The sequence below is a fragment of the Nicotiana tabacum genome, chromosome 16 (genome assembly GCF_000715075.1).
Source record: "Nicotiana tabacum cultivar K326 chromosome 16, ASM71507v2, whole genome shotgun sequence".
Classification (NCBI taxonomy): Eukaryota; Viridiplantae; Streptophyta; class Magnoliopsida; order Solanales; family Solanaceae; genus Nicotiana; species Nicotiana tabacum.
Window position 1 is genome coordinate 25,439,097 of NC_134095.1, and position 9,587 is coordinate 25,448,683.

Below are 9,587 nucleotides of genomic sequence, written 5' to 3' on the forward strand. Positions count from 1 at the left end.
CATTATTAAAACAAGGGAAGAAGAACACTCTAATTTTCAAGAAGTTATTGATATTCTTCAGTTAATTGAAAATGTGTGTCCCTTCGGTCAAGATGATATCAGCACTAGAATTATGCTATCCTTTTTAATTAATAATGATTTGCAATCACTTTTTTAATAATGATTTGCAATTTCCGCAGAATGGACCCTTCATGGGTCACCAGGGGCAGAGGTAGGGGAAGATCTTCCCCTAGTAGGACTTATTCTCAGGGATCGTCATACGGATCCTCATCAAACTCTCCAGTAATACAAAGAGGAAAAAAGAGTTTGATAAACTCAAAGGTGCCGCATACAGGAGAGTCCTCAGGACATTCTATACATCTGGAAGATATTCCAGAAGATAGTCCGTTATATGGACATCTGCAGGCTTATTTAGCATCCAAAAAGCAAAGTGATACTTTTGCTTCAATTGCTAAAGAGGAAGATAATGACGATATCAAGTCATATGAAAAGTTACCAAAGAGAGAAATGATATTTCTCCTTGAAAACTCTGAGATTCAGAGAAAAGAAGAACCGTGGAAAATATTTCAGAGATATCTGATTAATGGATTATACTATCCGGGTGAATCATATAAAACCCGCACCTATTATGAAACTATCCTGATCAGTACAGGTAGTGCAGAATTCCAGCACTTTTCGGGTTATAACACGAATGAAAATGTTTATAACTTTTCAAAAGTCATTATCAAACAGATTATATCTGTTGAAGAATGGGGTATTTCAACAATGAAAGAAAGGCAGATACATAATTTGTCACGAACTTGATAATAAATGGACCGAAGCCCAGAAGAAATACGCTACTGTGGCGCATGAAATGTTAACAATTGTTAAGTGTGTATTAAAATTTCAAGACGACTTATACAACCAAAAGTTTTTGATAAAAACTGATGCTCAATCTGTTAAATACATGTTTGACAAAGATTTTAAGCACGATGCTTCAAAATTAATATTTGCTAGATGGCAGGCTCAGCTAGCACCTTTCGATTTTGAAATACAATACAAAAAAGGAATTGATAATTCCCTTCCGGATTTTCTATCCCGGGAATATTTAGAATAAATTATGAATTATTATACCATGTTTTTTGATGATAAGGTACTGATCACTATTCTTAAAGTGATTAAATTAAATAGAGACTTACAAGAAGTTATACTTGATATTATTATGGCTGACATTATTAAAACAAGGGAAGAAGAACACTCTAATTTTCAAGAAGTTATTGATATTCTTCAGTTAATTGAAAATGTGTGTCCCTTCGGTCAAGATGATATCAGCACTAGAATTATGCTATCCTTTTTAATTAATAATGATTTGCAATCACTTTTTTAATAATGATTTGCAATTTCCGCAGAATGGACCCTTCATGGGTCACCAGGGGCAGAGGTAGGGGAAGATCTTCCCCTAGTAGGACTTATTCTCAGGGATCGTCATACGGATCCTCATCAAACTCTCCAGTAATACAAAGAGGAAAAAAGAGTTTGATAAACTCAAAGGTGCCGCATACAGGAGAGTCCTCAGGACATTCTATACATCTGGAAGATATTCCAGAAGATAGTCTGTTATATGGACATCTGCAGGCTTATTTAGCATCCAAAAAGCAAAGTGATACTTTTGCTTCAATTGCTAAAGAGGAAGATAATGACGATATCAAGTCATATGAAAAGTTACCAAAGAGAGAAATGATATTTCTCCTTGAAAACTCTGAGATTCAGAGAAAAGAAGAACCGTGGAAAATATTTCAGAGATATCTGATTAATGGATTATACTATCCGGGTGAATCATATAAAACCCGCACCTATTATGAAACTATCCTGATCAGTACAGGTAGTGCAGAATTCCAGCACTTTTCGGGTTATAACACGAATGAAAATGTTTATAACTTTTCAAAAGTCATTATCAAACAGATTATATCTGTTGAAGAATGGGGTATTTCAACAATGAAAGAAAGGCAGATACATAATTTGTCACGAACTTGATAATAAATGGACCGAAGCCCAGAAGAAATACGCTACTGTGGCGCATGAAATGTTAACAATTGTTAAGTGTGTATTAAAATTTCAAGACGACTTATACAACCAAAAGTTTTTGATAAAAACTGATGCTCAATCTGTTAAATACATGTTTGACAAAGATTTTAAGCACGATGCTTCAAAATTAATATTTGCTAGATGGCAGGCTCAGCTAGCACCTTTCGATTTTGAAATACAATACAAAAAAGGAATTGATAATTCCCTTCCGGATTTTCTATCCCGGGAATATTTAGAATAAATTATGAATTATTATACCATATTTTTTGATGATAAGGTACTGATCACTATTCTTAAAGTGATTAAATTAAATAGAGACTTACAAGAAGTTATACTTGATATTATTATGGCTGACATTATTAAAACAAGGGAAGAAGAACACTCTAATTTTCAAGAAGTTATTGATATTCTTCAGTTAATTGAAAATGTGTGTCCCTTCGGTCAAGATGATATCAGCACTAGAATTATGCTATCCTTTTTAATTAATAATGATTTGCAATCACTTTTTTAATAATGATTTGCAATTTCCGCAGAATGGACCCTTCATGGGTCACCAGGGGCAGAGGTAGGGGAAGATCTTCCCCTAGTAGGACTTATTCTCAGGGATCGTCATACGGATCCTCATCAAACTCTCCAGTAATACAAAGAGGAAAAAAGAGTTTGATAAACTCAAAGGTGCCGCATACAGGAGAGTCCTCAGGACATTCTATACATCTGGAAGATATTCCAGAAGATAGTCCGTTATATGGACATCTGCAGGCTTATTTAGCATCCAAAAAGCAAAGTGATACTTTTGCTTCAATTGCTAAAGAGGAAGATAATGACGATATCAAGTCATATGAAAAGTTACCAAAGAGAGAAATGATATTTCTCCTTGAAAACTCTGAGATTCAGAGAAAAGAAGAACCGTGGAAAATATTTCAGAGATATCTGATTAATGGATTATACTATCCGGGTGAATCATATAAAACCCGCACCTATTATGAAACTATCCTGATCAGTACAGGTAGTGCAGAATTCCAGCACTTTTCGGGTAATAACACGAATGAAAATGTTTATAACTTTTCAAAAGTCATTATCAAACAGATTATATCTGTTGAAGAATGGGGTATTTCAACAATGAAAGAAAGGCAGATAAGCCTTAATAAATCACCTATGAATTTCACTTATTGGGATTATATTCAAGCATTTGATAGGGTGCTTTATTATAACAATGAGAGACATAAGCATACTTGGTTTATCAAAGTATGCGCAAAGGTATTTACAGGACCTATCCCTAACTGGTTTTTAAACTGGTGGTCATACCACGGTCCTACTACCAAGATTTTGCCCGAACCATTTCTAAAGTTATACAAAGAATGGACAAAAGCTTCGCCGTTCTTAACAGATTTATATCACGCAGATCATATCTGCTATCTAGAAAAAATTGATCAGATTTACTTCTTTATTGAATTTTCTATCCCCTGGATCCATAAATGGACCCCGGAAATGGGTTATACGGAAGAACAAATCCCTTGTTTATATAGGGTATTCTACAACAATTTTTGGGACAAATTGATGAAAGCTGATCCCAAAACAAAGACGTTATACGGCCAAGAATTATTAGATTCTATAAAAACACAAATTCATTTATATGTGACAGCCCCTCAAAAAAGGATAGTAGAAGAAAGCACTGTTAAACATATTGCTCGGAGAATATCAATCCAAGATGGAGATAAAATGGATTTGATAAATCAATACTTAGAAGGATTGAAAAGAAATCTGCTCCAATCCCTAGATCAGTGTGAAAAATCAGACACTTCAATGAGAAGTGAGACGAGTGGTGATGACCTCGTAGAAGATACTCAACCTATACAGCCAGAAATGATATTATCTGACAGAGAAATCGACAAGGTGGAAGAATTCCTCCAACAGATGCAAAATATGGATAAAAAGAAGACTTGACAGCTTATCAGCCGCCAGGACCCACTTAAACAGTAGATACACTGTTCATCAACAGTAGAAACACTGTTTATCTACAGTAAAAACACTGTGTAGGGACCCAGATATGGGACCCATTTTACTATTCAAGATTCTTTTTTCTTGTTATTTAAGAATGCTTCTTCATTTGAAGAACAAGAAGGCTGGAACCCCCCTCTCTCTCTACTTTCTCTCTCCTCTCTCTCTCTCAACCAACCCCCTTTGTAAACACTTAGTTCATAGCTTAGTTTGTAAATCGAGTTCAAGAATTAATAAAAGTTTTGAAGTTCATCTTCAGGGCCTTGCTTCTCGGCCTACAAGGTACATATTTATTCTTCTTTTAAGTATTTTTAGTATCTCTCCCTAGCCGTGACTATGTCCGGCTAAACGGATTCATATCTATGTTGAAGCACTAATTTCTCTTGCATATTAACCATGAAGAATCCAGACTCTTTCAAAATATAAAGAAATTGTAATATAGTTTCTTGATTTGGTTCCAAGATGGTGGTACAGTCGGCTCTGGTACTACTCTTATTGGCTTTGCCTTAGTGGCTACGTCTAGCCAGCTGTGACATTAAAGCCCGCTGAAGTTGTCGAAAGGGCTACCTCTTTCACAGTTAGAACTGCTAGACACATGGGCTCAATAAGAGTATGTATCGGGCTTAGACAGGCCCCTTGCTTGGGTAAAAGGATATAGATCCTTCCATACAGTCATTAAACTATAATAGAATTTCCGTATATTTCGAATCCTTATTGGTCGTGCGGACTACCGCCAACCTTTAAAGTGTACTAAAGCAGCTAGATCTGGATGGCCGTGCGGACTACCGCCCGCCTACCTAGATCCTGGTGAAAAATGTGATCCTGGTGAAAAATGGTATCAGAGCCTAGGAAATTTTCATGGTAATTGTGTAATAGATATGAAAGATTCAACATAGATATGAAGCTTTGGAATCGATCTGGGAGAAACAAGTACTAAAAGTACTAGACTTGAAGAGGTAGATATACCTCAAAACCTTGATTTATTAAATAAATGGACAATTCCTAAAGTTTCTATAAAAACCATTTATGATTATGGTTGGTTTGATAAACTTTCTTCTAAACAATTGATAAAAACGACTGAACAATCTTTAGCATTAAATTCGTCTGAACAAACTATTCGTTTGTTAAACAAGCATGATATAGATTCATATATACAATTACCCCATTATGTGCATATTGGTATGGTTCAAATTGCTTTTAAACCTTTAACCCTTAAAGGGTTACCAGAGACCTTCTTAGCAGCTCTTAGAGATGCTAGAAATCTGAATTTCAGACAGTCTCTAATGGGTTCGATAGAATCTACAGTGGCTTATGGTCCAGTATATTTTAATACTCAACCCAATTTGCAACTATCTCTTTCTGATGTTAATATTCTTGATGCTTTAACTTTAAATGTGAAAACGCATGGTTATAATTATGCGCCTGGTTCTGAACTTATATGTCTGTCCTATAGGATTTATTTCAAATTATTATCTACTTTAAATCCTAAATGTAAGTTATACGATACTTCGGATCAGACCATACTGGTCGAAACCAATTTTGCAAAGTCCAAGGTCACCACTAGGAGACCTATCAGATGGGAGGAAATTAATTTTCCGACTACATGGACTTTAAATTCTGTTATATCCCCAAGTCAGATTACTAACGACTTGTCAAATACTGAATTTTCGCATGTCACTCAAAATCCGGATGGTAGGATTTGTATTCAATTTGATGATAAGTCTACTATTTATAATAGACATTCTTTTTCTAATAACAGACTTCTACCTGCTATGCAACATATTTCCCCTGTTGAACCAGTTTACGGTCCAGCTCGCAATCGTGCGGCTTCTTTACACACTATTGCTAGCGATAAGCCTGATTCCAAGGTTAAGAGGGTTGAAAGGGTTAAGATTAACCCTCAAACAAATATTGTTCAAGATAATGACAATATTTCAGATAAGGATATTCCTTCTCTATCCGAGATGGATTTCGACCCCAATAATATTTAATGATTCCACACCAAATTGATTTTAGCCCAGGTTCTAGGGCCCGTATTTATATTCAAAAAGAATTTTTTAGTGAAAAATGGAACCAGTTTAAAACATGGTTTTTTGATACTTATAGTAAAGAGGATTTGAATAATATATCTCAAGAATTTTATGAAACTTGTGCCTTACATAATCAAATTATGTATTTTGTTCCTTGGTTTATAACAACGTATTTACCTCTTTATATAAAGGTATTAGAAAGATCTTATAAAGACGGGAGTGGTAATATTACTAAAGCAATTTATCCGCCTCAGGCTCCCTTTATTTTACCTAATAATACTGGTATTACTTTCACTGCCTTTCAAAAATTTATTGATGATAATGTGGCAGCTATTAGTATTGCAGAAATTAATAAATTGATTTCTCAAAACAATTATTTGGGTTTATATGTAAAAATTTTAGGAGAACATATTGGTTCTCTTGATAAAAAACTTGATGATTTGACTATTTTAATAAAAGAAATGGGTACTAAGAAAGGACCAACTGATATTGCCTCCACTTCAGGAAGTAAAACAGTTGATCAAAACATTCTTACTCATATTCAAAGACCTCCTGAGATCCAGGATTTTAAATTTAAATCTCTTGATGACTTAGCTCAGCTTTTAGATAAAAAGCTTTCTAGTTTAAATATTAGACCTATTGATATATCAAAAAACTTTGCTGATAAAATGGAGACCGTTTCTGATTATAAAACTGAGACTTGGTCAGAGTTTAATAAACTCAAAGGGATTGTTAAACAAAATCATAGGTATGCTGATAAACCAAGAATGCAGACCTATTATTATCCCCGTCCTACTCCTCAAGATGTGTTGATTGAGGAACGAGATTGGAATCAGACTAATACGTCTTATAACGGTTCCGAAATTTATGAATGGAATCTTGATGGTCTAACTGATAGACAATTAACCATTCTCGTACACAGAATGCTCATGTATTCGACTATCTGTAAAAGTGTTAAAAATACAGATAGAACCATTTGCAAAATGATTATTGCAGGATTTACTGGCCAACTTCGTGGCTGGTGGGATAATCATTTATCTGTAGAAGAAAAGGCGTTCGTTATAAATGCTACGGCAACCGACGAAGGGGTTGATAACATAGGTATGGCTCTAGTAGTGGGTAGAGAAGATGCAGTTTATACTCTTATCCTTACAATTTTAGAGCATTTCAACGGTAGATTTACCTCAAACCATCAGACCGTCAGAACTTTACTTAATGGACTTAGATGTAAGACCCTTAGTGAGTTTAGATGGTATAAAGATACTTTTATGAGTAGAGTTATGGAACTACCCGAGAATAGATATGAGCACTGGAAAGCCAAGTTTATAGACGGCCTCCCTTCCTTATTTGCTGAAAGAGTAAGGAATGTGTTAAAAGGTAGTTGCGGAGAGATTCTGTATAATAATTATACATATGGTAAGCTTATAGGTGTTTGTACAGAAGAAGGTCTTAAATTATGTAATGAGCTAAGACTTTCTAGACAGCTTAAGATAGATAAGCTTAAAGAAAGGTCCCAAGTAGGTGACTTTTGTACCCAGTTTGGTTTACCCGGAACTTCCACTCAAAATAGGAAGAAGAAAACCAAATATCATAGGTACCCTAACCCGGATAGCCCGTATAAGAAAAAGAGGTCTAGATATAGGCCTAAGGAAGAACGTGATACTAGAAAAGCGAACAGGAAATCTACTCGATTTGCGAAGAATAGATCCAAACGTGATCTCGCTGATATTAAGTGTTATAAGTGTGGAAAGTTTGGTCATATTTCTCCAAACTGCAAGCTTCAAAAGCTAAAAACCTTAGAACTCGATGATGAGTTACACGATAAGGTTTATGGCTTGTTATACACTTCGGGATCAGAATCTGACTATTACTCAGAGACTGAATCTGAAGCTGAAGTTGAGTTAATTGATTTTTCTGATAATAATAAAAATGTAGATATTTCTTGCACTACATGCAAAAATGATATTTGTGCTTGTGATAGTGATGAATTTTATAAATTGAAATCACAATTTGATGGTCTTAATATAAAAACTATTACATCTGACAATGTAATAGAACTTTTAAAAGAAGTTACTGATGAAAAACTTCGTGAAAAAATTATTACTTTAGCTGCTAGTTCAAGTTCTAGTAGTTCAAGATCTGTTGAAAAATACAAAAACGAATTTGAACACTTTGCACCATATTCTTTATCTGAAATAAATAGAAGACTTCAAAAGTCCACTACTCCTAGTCGAGATTTTTCTGATTTTTCTAATGATAAAGGAAAAGAAATTTCTGATGAAAAATCTGATTTATTTTTAGGTATGATGCAAATTATTACTGCACACAAATGGTATATTAAATGTACTATTTTGATTGATAATAATTTTTCTATAACGGATATAGCTATGATTGATAGTGGTGCAGATGTAAGCTGCATTCAGGAAGGATTGATTCCTACTAGATATTTTCAAAAGACTACTCATTTGGTGAAATCCGCTTCTGGTCATGCTTTAGATATAGAGTACAAATTGCCTAATACTCATATTTGCCAGAATAAAGTCTGTATTCCACATTTCTTCTTTTTGGTAAAAAACCAGTTATACCCTCCAATCATACTTGGAACACCTTTTATTAATACTATTTATCCGTTTAATAATATAGATGAACATGGTTTTTCTGCTAATTATCAAGATAAAAAGATAAGCTATTCCTTTGTTACAGATCCCGTAACTAGAGATATTAATGCCTTGATTAATATGAAACAAAGGCATGTTGATTCATTACAATTAGAAATTCTTAGTATGAATATATTCGATACTATACAATCTGCAAAAGTTCAGCAGAAGATTAAATTGATTGCTGAAAAAATGGCCGTTGATGTTTGCGCCGATCACCCTAGTGCCTTTTGGAACAGGAAAAGGCATATTGTAACTCTTCCATACGAAGAAACCTTCTCTGAGGATGATATTCCTACTAAATCTCGACCTTGCCAGATGAATGCTGAGCTAGTTGAATTCTGCAAAAACGAGATTGATAGTTTGTTACAAAAGGGTTTGATTAAACCCTCAAAATCTCCTTGGTCATGTTCTTCCTTTTATGTTAATAATGCGGCAGAAAAGGAACGAGGTATTCCTCGCTTAGTTATAAATTATCAACCATTAAATAAACATCTAAAATGGATTAGGTATCCTATCCCTAATAAAAGGGACTTGCTATCTAGGTTATATGACGCCAATATATTTTCAAAATTTGATTTAAAATCTGGTTATTGGCAAATTCAAATATTTAAAGAGCATACTTATAGAACTGCTTTCAATGTTCCATTTGGACAATATGAATGGAATGTTATGCCATTTGGTTTAAAAAATGCCCCTTCTGAATTTCAAAAAATTATGAATGATATTTTTAACCCATATTTGAATTTTATCATCGTTTATATTGACGACATATTAGTATTTTCCAAAACTTTGGAGATGCATATCAAGCATCTTGATATTTTCAAGAAAATTGTTA